The sequence below is a fragment of the Nematolebias whitei genome, chromosome 18, assembly GCF_014905685.2.
Source record: "Nematolebias whitei isolate Nwh7 chromosome 18, NemWhi1, whole genome shotgun sequence".
In the NCBI taxonomy this organism is placed as follows: domain Eukaryota; kingdom Metazoa; phylum Chordata; class Actinopteri; order Cyprinodontiformes; family Rivulidae; genus Nematolebias; species Nematolebias whitei.
The window spans coordinates 4,554,396-4,564,169 of NC_056515.1; the positions used below are offsets into that span (position 1 = coordinate 4,554,396).

At 39.1% G+C, this 9,774-nt stretch overlaps 1 protein-coding gene across 1 annotated transcript in view; it reads right to left on the reverse strand.

Annotated features, from left to right (window-relative positions):
- fcho2 (FCH and mu domain containing endocytic adaptor 2) overlaps positions 1-9,774 on the reverse strand; it is a gene marked incomplete at its 5' end in the record, with an annotated part of 149,371 nt that overhangs the window by 76,039 nt on the left and 63,558 nt on the right.

A 9,774-nucleotide genomic window follows, 5' to 3' on the forward strand; every position in this document is an offset into this window, starting at 1 on the left:
GACAGGCATTTTGGGTTTTCATGAGCTGTATGCCATAATCATCAGTATTAAAACAATTAAAGACCTGAAATATTTCAGTTGGTGTGCAATGAATCTGAAATATGTGAAAGTTTAATTTTTATCATTACATTATGGAAAATAATGACCTTTATCACAATATGCTAATTTTTTGAGAAGGACCTGTACATAAAAGCCAATTAGTAAAGTTCTCTATCTAAGGAAACCAGCAGACAAGTTGAATCTTGGCTTCGTTGCAGTCTCCCATCCTGAGCAAGCACAGTAGCAACAGTGGAAAGGAAAAACTCCCTTTTAAAAGGAAGAAACCTCAAGCAGAACCAGGCTCAGGACAAGCGGCCATCTGCTTTGACCGGCTGGTTTGAGAGGACAAGAAGGAGAGACAGACAAACATAGAATGGTAGGTCCAGGTATAGGTCCAGGTGTATCTGAAAGACAAAAAAACACATGTTAAGGATAGAAAAAATAATTACAAATACAAAACAGGTTGAGCAGAGCAAGTAAAGATAGTAGCAGAGTGAAAATTGTGGTCAGTTTGTCCTCCAGCAGTCTAAGCCTATAGCAGCATAACAAAGGGACAGCTCAGGAAACCCAAGCCGACCCCAACTATAGGATTTAGCAAAAAGGAAAGTCTTAAGCCTAGTTTTAAAACTGGACAATGTGTCAGCCTCACGGACAGAGATTGGAAGTTGGTTCCAGAAGAGAGGAGCCTGATAACTGAAAGATCTTCCTCCCATTCTGTTTTTGCAAATTCTAGGAACCACAAGTAAACCTGCAGCCTGAAAATATGGAACTTGAGCTTATCTATCTGCCTTAACTGGAAGAAGCTTGGCTGCAAAACAGAGTTAATCTGTTTATTGAACTTAAAATCAGAGTCTAAAATCATTAGAAGATTGGTAACAGATTGCCTAAGATATGTATCAAGAGAGTCAGGGTTTACAGGAAGAGTGTCAGCAGTAGAGCTAGGGCTAAACACAATAAATTCTTTTTTTTTAATCGTTTAAACTTAAAAAATTGGAGGCCATCAAAGCCTTAATGACATCAAGACATTTTAACAAAGGTGGACGGAGCAAGAACTCTTATTAGGTTTTAAGGGCAGATAAATCTGGCAATCATCAGCATAACAATGAAAAGAAAGTCTATGTTTACTCAGGGTAGACCCCAAAGGAAACAAGTACAAAGAAAACAGAAGTCGCTCAGAATCGAGCCCTGTGGAGCCCCACAGGAATGAGGTGCTAACGTGGATAAAAAATTACCAAAAAAACTTCTGTCACTCAAGTAAGAACAGAACCATTCTAATGCTGCTCTTGTAATCCCAACCCAGTGTTCTAACCATGATATAAGGATACTGTGGTCCACACCAGTAAGGTCCAGGAGTACCAGGATCACAAACTGACTAGAATATTTTTTTTCAAAAAATATTGTTACAAACCCTTATAAAAGCTGTTTCAGTGCTGTGTGTTTAAAACCAGACAAAGATTTAAAAAAAAATATATCATAGTTTATATTACACAGTGATTACTATATGATATACTCAGTTTAGATTTAACTTAGATTTAATTTAGATTTAAGAGCTTAGGAGGGAAAAAAAATTAAACAAAGATCTTGCACAGTCAGATCAGTTAGCATTCCATACATATGTTTTGAACAACTGCAGCTACTACACAAATTTTAAAGCAACATCTGTATAAATTATGGAGTTATGGTCATTTCTCGGTTTGATAAACTGATATGATTGATTTATCTTAAATCAAGTTGACTCCAAAAGTTAACCAGTTGTAGATGTAAACCCAACAATTACTTTCTGAGCATGGCATCAAAATTCCTTAGGTAATTCATGATATATTTTGCTAACAGACAAACTCAGAAACAAACAATTATATGATAGCCCACCTGTGATGGTAGTACACAGTCAAATAAATTAAAGTATAAATGAGAGGAAATTGTTGGCAGAAGTCTCATGTTCACATTTAAACTTCTCTCTGAGAAAAAAGGACACACATGTTTTACCTGGTGCCTCTGGCAGAAAGACGTCATTCATCAGAAAAGATGGAGATGGAGGGATTGAAAGGAAGACAGAAGCAAGGTCTGACAAGAAGACGTAAAACAAATAAATACACCAAGTGATCCAAAACACAAAAACAATGTAAAAAATAAAATAAATAAAATAAAAAATAAAAAAAAACAATAAAATTAATGAATACAACGTTAACAACATAATTTCAAAAACATGCAAAGTATTTTTAAGCCCTGGAAGATCCTTTAACTTTATGAGTTAGTGTTCAAATATCAGCCATCATCTTTACCCACTGCTTCCTTTTCGGGTGGTGGGGGTCACTGGTGCTCATGTTCAGCTATCACTGTGTCAGAGGTGGGGGACACCCTGGACAGGTCTCCAGTCCATCTCAGGGACACATGGAGACAAACAACCACTCTCTCACTCTCACCTCAGGACAATTTAGAGTTACCAATCAGTTTTAGGTCTGTGGGAGGAGAAAACCCACGCATGCATGGAGAGAACAAGCAAACTCCACCCAGAGAGGATTTGAACCAGGGTGATGTGCTCATTGACAGGCGGCAGCTCTACCAACTGCGCCACCATGCTGCCCTACCATAATTAATGGATTAAAAACACTTTGTTTTTACCATTTCCCCCCTCAAATAAAGTACTGGTAGTCAATCTTTTAGTGCTATCTCTGTCTGAAATTAAAATATCAATCTTGAATGACTTTTTCACATTTTAACTCTTTTATGCAGCCTAAAATGAAACCAGCCACTAGGGAGCACAAGCCAGTGTATCTCTTGTGCCAGTCCTAAGCTTGGGTAAATGGTGAGGGTTGTGTCAGGAATGGCATCCGATGTAAAACACTTTTGCCAAAACAATAATGCGAGTTCATCAAAGTGAAACCATACTGGATCGGTCGAGGCCTGGGTTAACAACGACCGCCACCGGTGCTGTTGACAAACAGGGTGCCGGTGGAAATTGTGCTATTGTTAGTTGAAGACCACGAGGAGGGAAACGTGTTAGGAGACAGAGGGAGAAGAGGAAAGTGAAGAATGTAGGACTGAGGGTTGCAACTCTAAATGTGGGGACAATGACAGGCAAAGGTAGAGAGCTGGCTGACATGATGCAGAGAAGGAAGGTAGATGTTTTATGTGTCCAAGAGACCAAGTGGAAGGGCAGCAAGGCTCGCAGCATTGGAGCAGGGTTCAAACTGATTTACCATGGTGTGGATAGAAAGAGGAATGGAGTAGGGGTGGTCCTAAAGGAGGAGTTGGCAAAGAATGTAGTAGAGGTAAAGAGTGTGTCAGAAAGGGTGATGTGCCTGAAGGTAGAAGTAGAAGGTCTGATGCTAAACATCGTTAGTGGTTATGCTCCACAGGTTGGATGTGATGACGAGGAGAAAGATACATTTTGGAAAGATCTGGATGAAGTGATAGAGAGTATTCCCAGGGAGGAGAGAGTGGTGATCGGAGCAGACCTGAATGGACATGTTGGTGAAGGAAACAGAGGGGATGAGGAAGTGATGGGTAGGTTTGGTGTCAAGAAAAGAAACCAGGAAGGACAGATGGTGGTGGATTTTGCCAAGAGAATGGAAATGGATATAGTCAATATCTATTTCCATAAGAGGGAGGAACAGAGAGTGACCTATAAGAGTGGAGGAAGGAGTATGCAGGTCGACTACATTCTGTGTAGAAGAGGAAACCTGAGGGAGATTGGAGACTGTAAAGTTGTGGCAGGGGAGAGCGTGGCCAGACAGCATCGGATGGTTGTGTGTAGAATGACTGTTGTTGTGAAGAAGAGAAAAAGAGTAAAATCAGAGAAGAAGACCAAATGGTGGAAGATGAAGAAGGAAGAATGTTGTGAGAAATTCAGAGAGGAGCTGTTGAAGGCTCTGGGTAGTAAGAAAGAGCTTCCAAATGACTGGACTACTACATCAACAGTAATTAGAAAGACAGGTAGGAAGGTACTTGGTGTGTCATCTGAACAGAGAATGGATGATAAGGAAACCTGGTGGTGGAATAGTGAAGTGCAGGACGCCATTCAAAGAAAGAGATTAGCCAAGAAGAAATATGACAGTGAGAGTACTGAAGAGAGGAGACAGGAATATAAGGAGATGGGACGTAGAGCAAAGAGGGAAGTAGCGAAGGCAAAGCAGAGGGCGTACGATGAGTTGTATGGGAGACTGGACACTAAAGAGGGCGAGAAGGACTTGTACCAATTGGCAAGACAGAGGGATCAGGCTGGAAAGGATGTGCAGCAGGTTAGGCTTATTAAATATAGGAATGGTAATGTTCTAACAAGTGAGGAGAGTGTGACGGGAAGATGGAAGGAGTACTTTAAGGAGCTAATGAGTGAAGAGAATGAAAGAGAAAGAAGAGTAGAGGTCATAGAAACTGTGGACCAGGAAGTGGGAAAGATTAGTGAGGGTGAAGTCCGGAAAGCTCTGAAAAGAATGAAGAAGGGGAAGGCAGTAGGACCTGATGACATACCAGTGGAGGTTTGGAAATGTCTTGGAGAGATGGCAGTGAGGTTTTTGACTCAAACATTCAATGGCATATTTGAGGGTGAGAAAATGCCTCAGGAATGGATTAGAAGTGTGCTGGTGCCCATTTTTAAGAACAAGGGTGATGTACAAAGTTGTAGCAACTACAGGGGAATTAAGTTGATGAGCCACACGATGAAGATCTGGGAGAGAGTTGTGGAAGCAAGACTTAGACGAGAGGCGACTATCTATGAGCAGCAGTATTTGTTTCATGCCAAGAAAGAGCACCACAGATGCCATATTTGCTTTGAGAATGCTGATGGAGAAGTACAGAGAGTCAGAAAGAACTCCATTGTGTCTTTGTGGATTTAGAAAAAGCATACGACAGGGTGCCGAGGGAGGAGGTGTGGTATTGCATGAGGAAATCTGGAGTGACAGATAAGTAAGTTAGACTGGTACAGGACATGTATAAGGACAGCAGGACAGTGGTGAGATGTGCTGTAGGAGTGACAGATAGCTTTAAGGTGGAAGTGGGATAGCATCAAGGATCGGCTCTGAGCCCCTTCTTGTTTGCTCTGGTGATAGACCGACTAACAGATAAGGTCAGGCAAGAATCCCCATGGACGATGATGTTTGCAGATGACGTGATCTGTGGTGAGAACAGGGAACAGGTGGAAGAAAACTTGGAGACGTGGAGGTATGCACTTGAAAGAAGAGGAGTGAAAGTCAGCCGCAGTAAGACAGAGTTCAGTGTGTGAATGAGAGGGAGGCCGGTGGAACAGTGAGGCTACAAGGAGCAGAGGTCACAAAGGTGCAGGACTTCAAGTACTTGGGATCCACTGTCCAGGGAAATGGGGAATGTGGTAAAGAAGTGAAAAAGAGAGTCCAGGCAGGACTGAGTGGATGGAGAAAAGTTTCAGGAGTGAATTGTGACAAAAGGGTGTCAGCAAATGTCAAAGGAAAAGTTTACAAGACAGTGGTGAGACCAGCTATATTGTATAGTCTGGAGACAGAGACATGGACAAAAAGACAGGAGAAAGAATTGGAAGTGGCAGAAATGAAGATGCTAAGGTTCTCCTTAGGAGTGACAAGGATGGAGAAGATTAGGAATGAGATAATCAGAGGTACAGCTATACAGCATAAGAGATAAAGTTAGGGAGGCCAAACTGAGATGGTTTGGACATGTCAAGAGGAGGGACCGTGGGTATAGAAGGATGTTGGAAATGCAGCTGCCAGGAAAAAGACAAAGAGGAAGGCCAAAAGGAGATATATGGATGCAGTTAGAGAGGACATGAAGGTAGTTGGAGTGAGGACAGAGGATGCAGAGGACAGAGTGAGGTGGAGGAGGATGATTCGCTGTGGCGACCCCTGAAGAGGGAAAAGCCGAAAGAAGAAGAAGAAGATGCAGCCTAAAATGAGGCCTTGTTTTCTGTCAAACTTATACGTGTCGCTTGGTTGTCTGACATGGAGTTTAGTTATTTTTATTAATTTTTTTAAATCATTAACATATTTTAACTCTACTCATGCATTCCAGTTTCCATTTCCTTTTTTGCTTTTACTCACTTGAATAAATTGACATTTGCTGCAGCATCTGCTATGCACGCTTTGTTTTTAACAGGTTAGTCAACGGGAGTCAGCTGTTCTGAGCTGTGGACTGTCATATTCTTCAGCCTGCATGCAGGTGAAACTGCTTTTTGTGTACTAAATGTTTACTTGTGCAGCATGCTAGTGTGTTTTTGCTCTTTACATCCAAACTAAAACAAACGAGGTGAGAAGCGGAACTCCACAGGAACGGCCAACAGAGACAGACACACCTCTTTCTTTAAAAAAAGATAGAAAGACACAACATAAGCACAGTCCATTTACCATTTACCATTTACCATTTCAGGATTAAGTGAAACACCCTCTCTGTAAATTGTTATAGAGGCTCTCAAATGTAAAAGCATTTAAAAGCAGAGCACCATCCAGTGAGCTAATATTAGAAAAATGAAAGTATAGGGCTAGAAGTAAAAAGAAAAAACTATTAGAGAAATTAATTATTTTATTATATAATAATTATGAGATCAAAACATTAATTTAATTAATTTTCCTTAAGATCATTTGTTGTATGCAAGTATGTATCCTTTATTTAACCCGGAAAATAACTCGATGAGATTAAAAACTTTTCAAAAGTGACCTGGCCAAGACAGCAGCATAAACACTAAACAAATCCAAAATACAAGATCAAACACACAAAAGACATACCCAAGAGAAATCACATAATTACACATTAGGGCAGTTATAGGAGACAAGTGATGTGATCTTTCATTCCTTTAGAACTGATTTAAATTGTCCTGAGGTAACAAGAGATGATAACTTTAAATCCTTCTGCAGAATATTCCAAGTAGCAGGGGCAAAAGAATTAACTTTTTTTTTTACCCAGTTCAGTTCTGACCCTTGGGACCTGCATCAAAATGATGTCCTGAGAGCGCAGACTATAATGGCTGAAAGTTTGAGATAAAAGTGAACATAAATATGTAGGAAGATGTCCAAGGATGCATTTATAGATAAAAACCAGCAAGTGAGAAAGTCTGCGGTCAGTCAAAGAGGGACATTTTGCTGTAGCATACAAAGTGCAGTGATGTGTTCGATAGACACAGTCAGTCATAAAACGCAGGGTACAATGATACACAGCATCCAGTTTGTTCTAAAGCTGGGCTGAAGAGTTCATAAATAGCTGATCTCCATAATCCACCAGGGGCAGGATGGTTGAAACAATCAGGCGCCTTCTGACTTGGTGTGAGAAACACTTTTGTTTCAAAAAAAGAACTCCAATTTAAATTTTAGTTTAGGAACCAGTTTATCAATATGAGATTTAAAGGATAGATTCTCATCAGTCAGAATACCTAAATATTTGTAGCACCTGACAACTTCAATTTCAGCCCCATGAACAGCTGAACAACAAACAAGTTGAACAACATGGAGGTTCTACTATAAAGTCTACAGATGCCCTAAAAAAGGCTTGAGTCTGTCAGGTGCAGCAGATTTACAAGGATCTAATTGTTGTAAAGTTTTATGAACTTCAGTTACGTCAAAAGGGGAAAAACTAAATCCTTGAACAGAATCATTCATGTGTGCTTGAAATCTTCTTGCAGATTTAGCCTCTGTGGAAGCAATGATGCAAGCAAGGACCCAGAGGAAATGAAATGTTCATTAAAACAGTTGAGAATAGCTACTTTGTCACTTATGTTTTGTGCATCATTGACAATATAAGTAGGTAATTAATTAGATATTTCATCTCTGAATGATGATTTAATCAATCTCCAAAATTTATTGGGATCATTTAAATTCTCAGTACCGTACTTTTCGGACTATAAGTCGCATCTTTTTGCATAAATTAGCAAGTCCTGCGACTTATACTCTGAAGTACTAATATACTGTACATTTTTTCCCATATTTATAACCCAATTTTTGGCTGAGATCTGATGATTTCATTCTGATACGGAAAATATTGAACAATACCATTTTCAGCCACTAGAGGGCGCTCGAGTAATATGGCAAGCCAAGTGTCTCATCAATAGGTGAAGGTGGCCATTAATGAGACACTTGGCTTGCCATACAGAGCCACCTTCGTCTCGCTCTGGAACTACTGGAGCTTCATTTCTCTGCACCGCCCAGGAGAAATGCAGCTGATTTGACCATTAAAGTGCATTTATTAAGGAAAAGTTCAGCTGAGACACAACTTTTCTATAATGTCAAGCAAACAAATAATTGTTTTTATGTGTTAATCTTGTTAAATTCTTGTTAAAGTCCTCCCGTGCACGCTCCCGTGGCCGAAATTTGGCAGCCAATCGATTTTTGGCACAACAACGGCCCGTGTTTCCAGGTGGTCAACGGTGACGCATAATAGACGTGACTTATACGGTGAAGCAACATGTTTTTTCCACTTTATTGGACATAATTGGACTGATGCGACTTAAATGGCGGTGCAACTTTTAAGGCGGAAAGTACGGTAGTTTTATCAACATAAAACTGGGACTTTGCCTTTTTAACAAGGGAAGTAAAGCGAGTTGCCCAGAGGAACACCAGAGTGTAGTAAAGTTACTGAGGTTATGCGAGCATTAAAAAAATCAGACAAAATCAAAAAAGTTGAGAAAGATTTTTACTTTGTCAGAAAAAAGTAAACAAATATTAATAAAAAAATAACAGGAAAAGTCAGATTTATTAAATAAATAAATAAAAAACATGAACAAAAATAAATGTGCGGTAAATTGTTCCCCATGAGACCTTCCAGGGGTCCATCCCATCTTCCAGTATGTTTCCAGTATTTTTCAGAACGTCCATGATTAAGATGTTTACATCTGAAGCCAGTAAGAACACAGTAAAATAAACGCCTCATCACGTATCCAATCAGAACTTTTCTTGCTGCTCTTTTGACTTTTAAGCCGAGACCTTTGACAGTAATGAGACGCTGTTTGACAACATATGTGCCAGTGGGCTTTATAGGCGACCCCGTGACCTCAGCTAGGTGCCAATTAACTGTGGATTACTCTTAACCTGGGCAACGGGTCAGTGCTTATGTCACTCTGTTTAAACTCGAGTGTTGTGCATGGGGAAACGTTCAGAAGTGTATTATCAAAAACACACTCCGGGAGTTTAACGGTAAATGGCTGCAAGAAAAGAGTTTATATGAAACTAAAACAGGCAGAGATTCTAAATCTACTGTAAGAGGCATGTTCAAAAACCTGCAGATGCAATTTAAACCCAGGTCAAACTATTGATAGAATATGCTTGAACAGAAATAAATTAATTAATGATCAAATGTCAACATTACACATAAAAAAATCTAATTTGAATATGTTGCCTTCAGAGCTCAAAACCTTCATGTGTGACCATATTTTCACAGAATAAAACAATATTCAGCTTTTATCTGCAGCTGTTTGTATTATTATTTTGACATCTTTATATAGAAGATTTAGGAAATAATGAAGTGCACTTTATTGCTTAAAACAGTCTCAAGTTGAATTATTAAATTAATAGACAATTCTGTTTTTATTATTGCTAATTTAAATGTCTGAGAAACACCAGAAAAGTTTAGCCAAAGTTAAAAACATGTATACATATAGATTTAAAGTAAAGCAAAGATCTATTTTAAAACTAAAAATAGTTTTATCAACTTTTTAAATGTCAAATTTAACCATATAAAGATATTTAAAACTGAAAAATGTATATAAAAAATTAAAAGTTAAAAATTAAATTAAGTTAAAAATTATACATATATATATACATATAT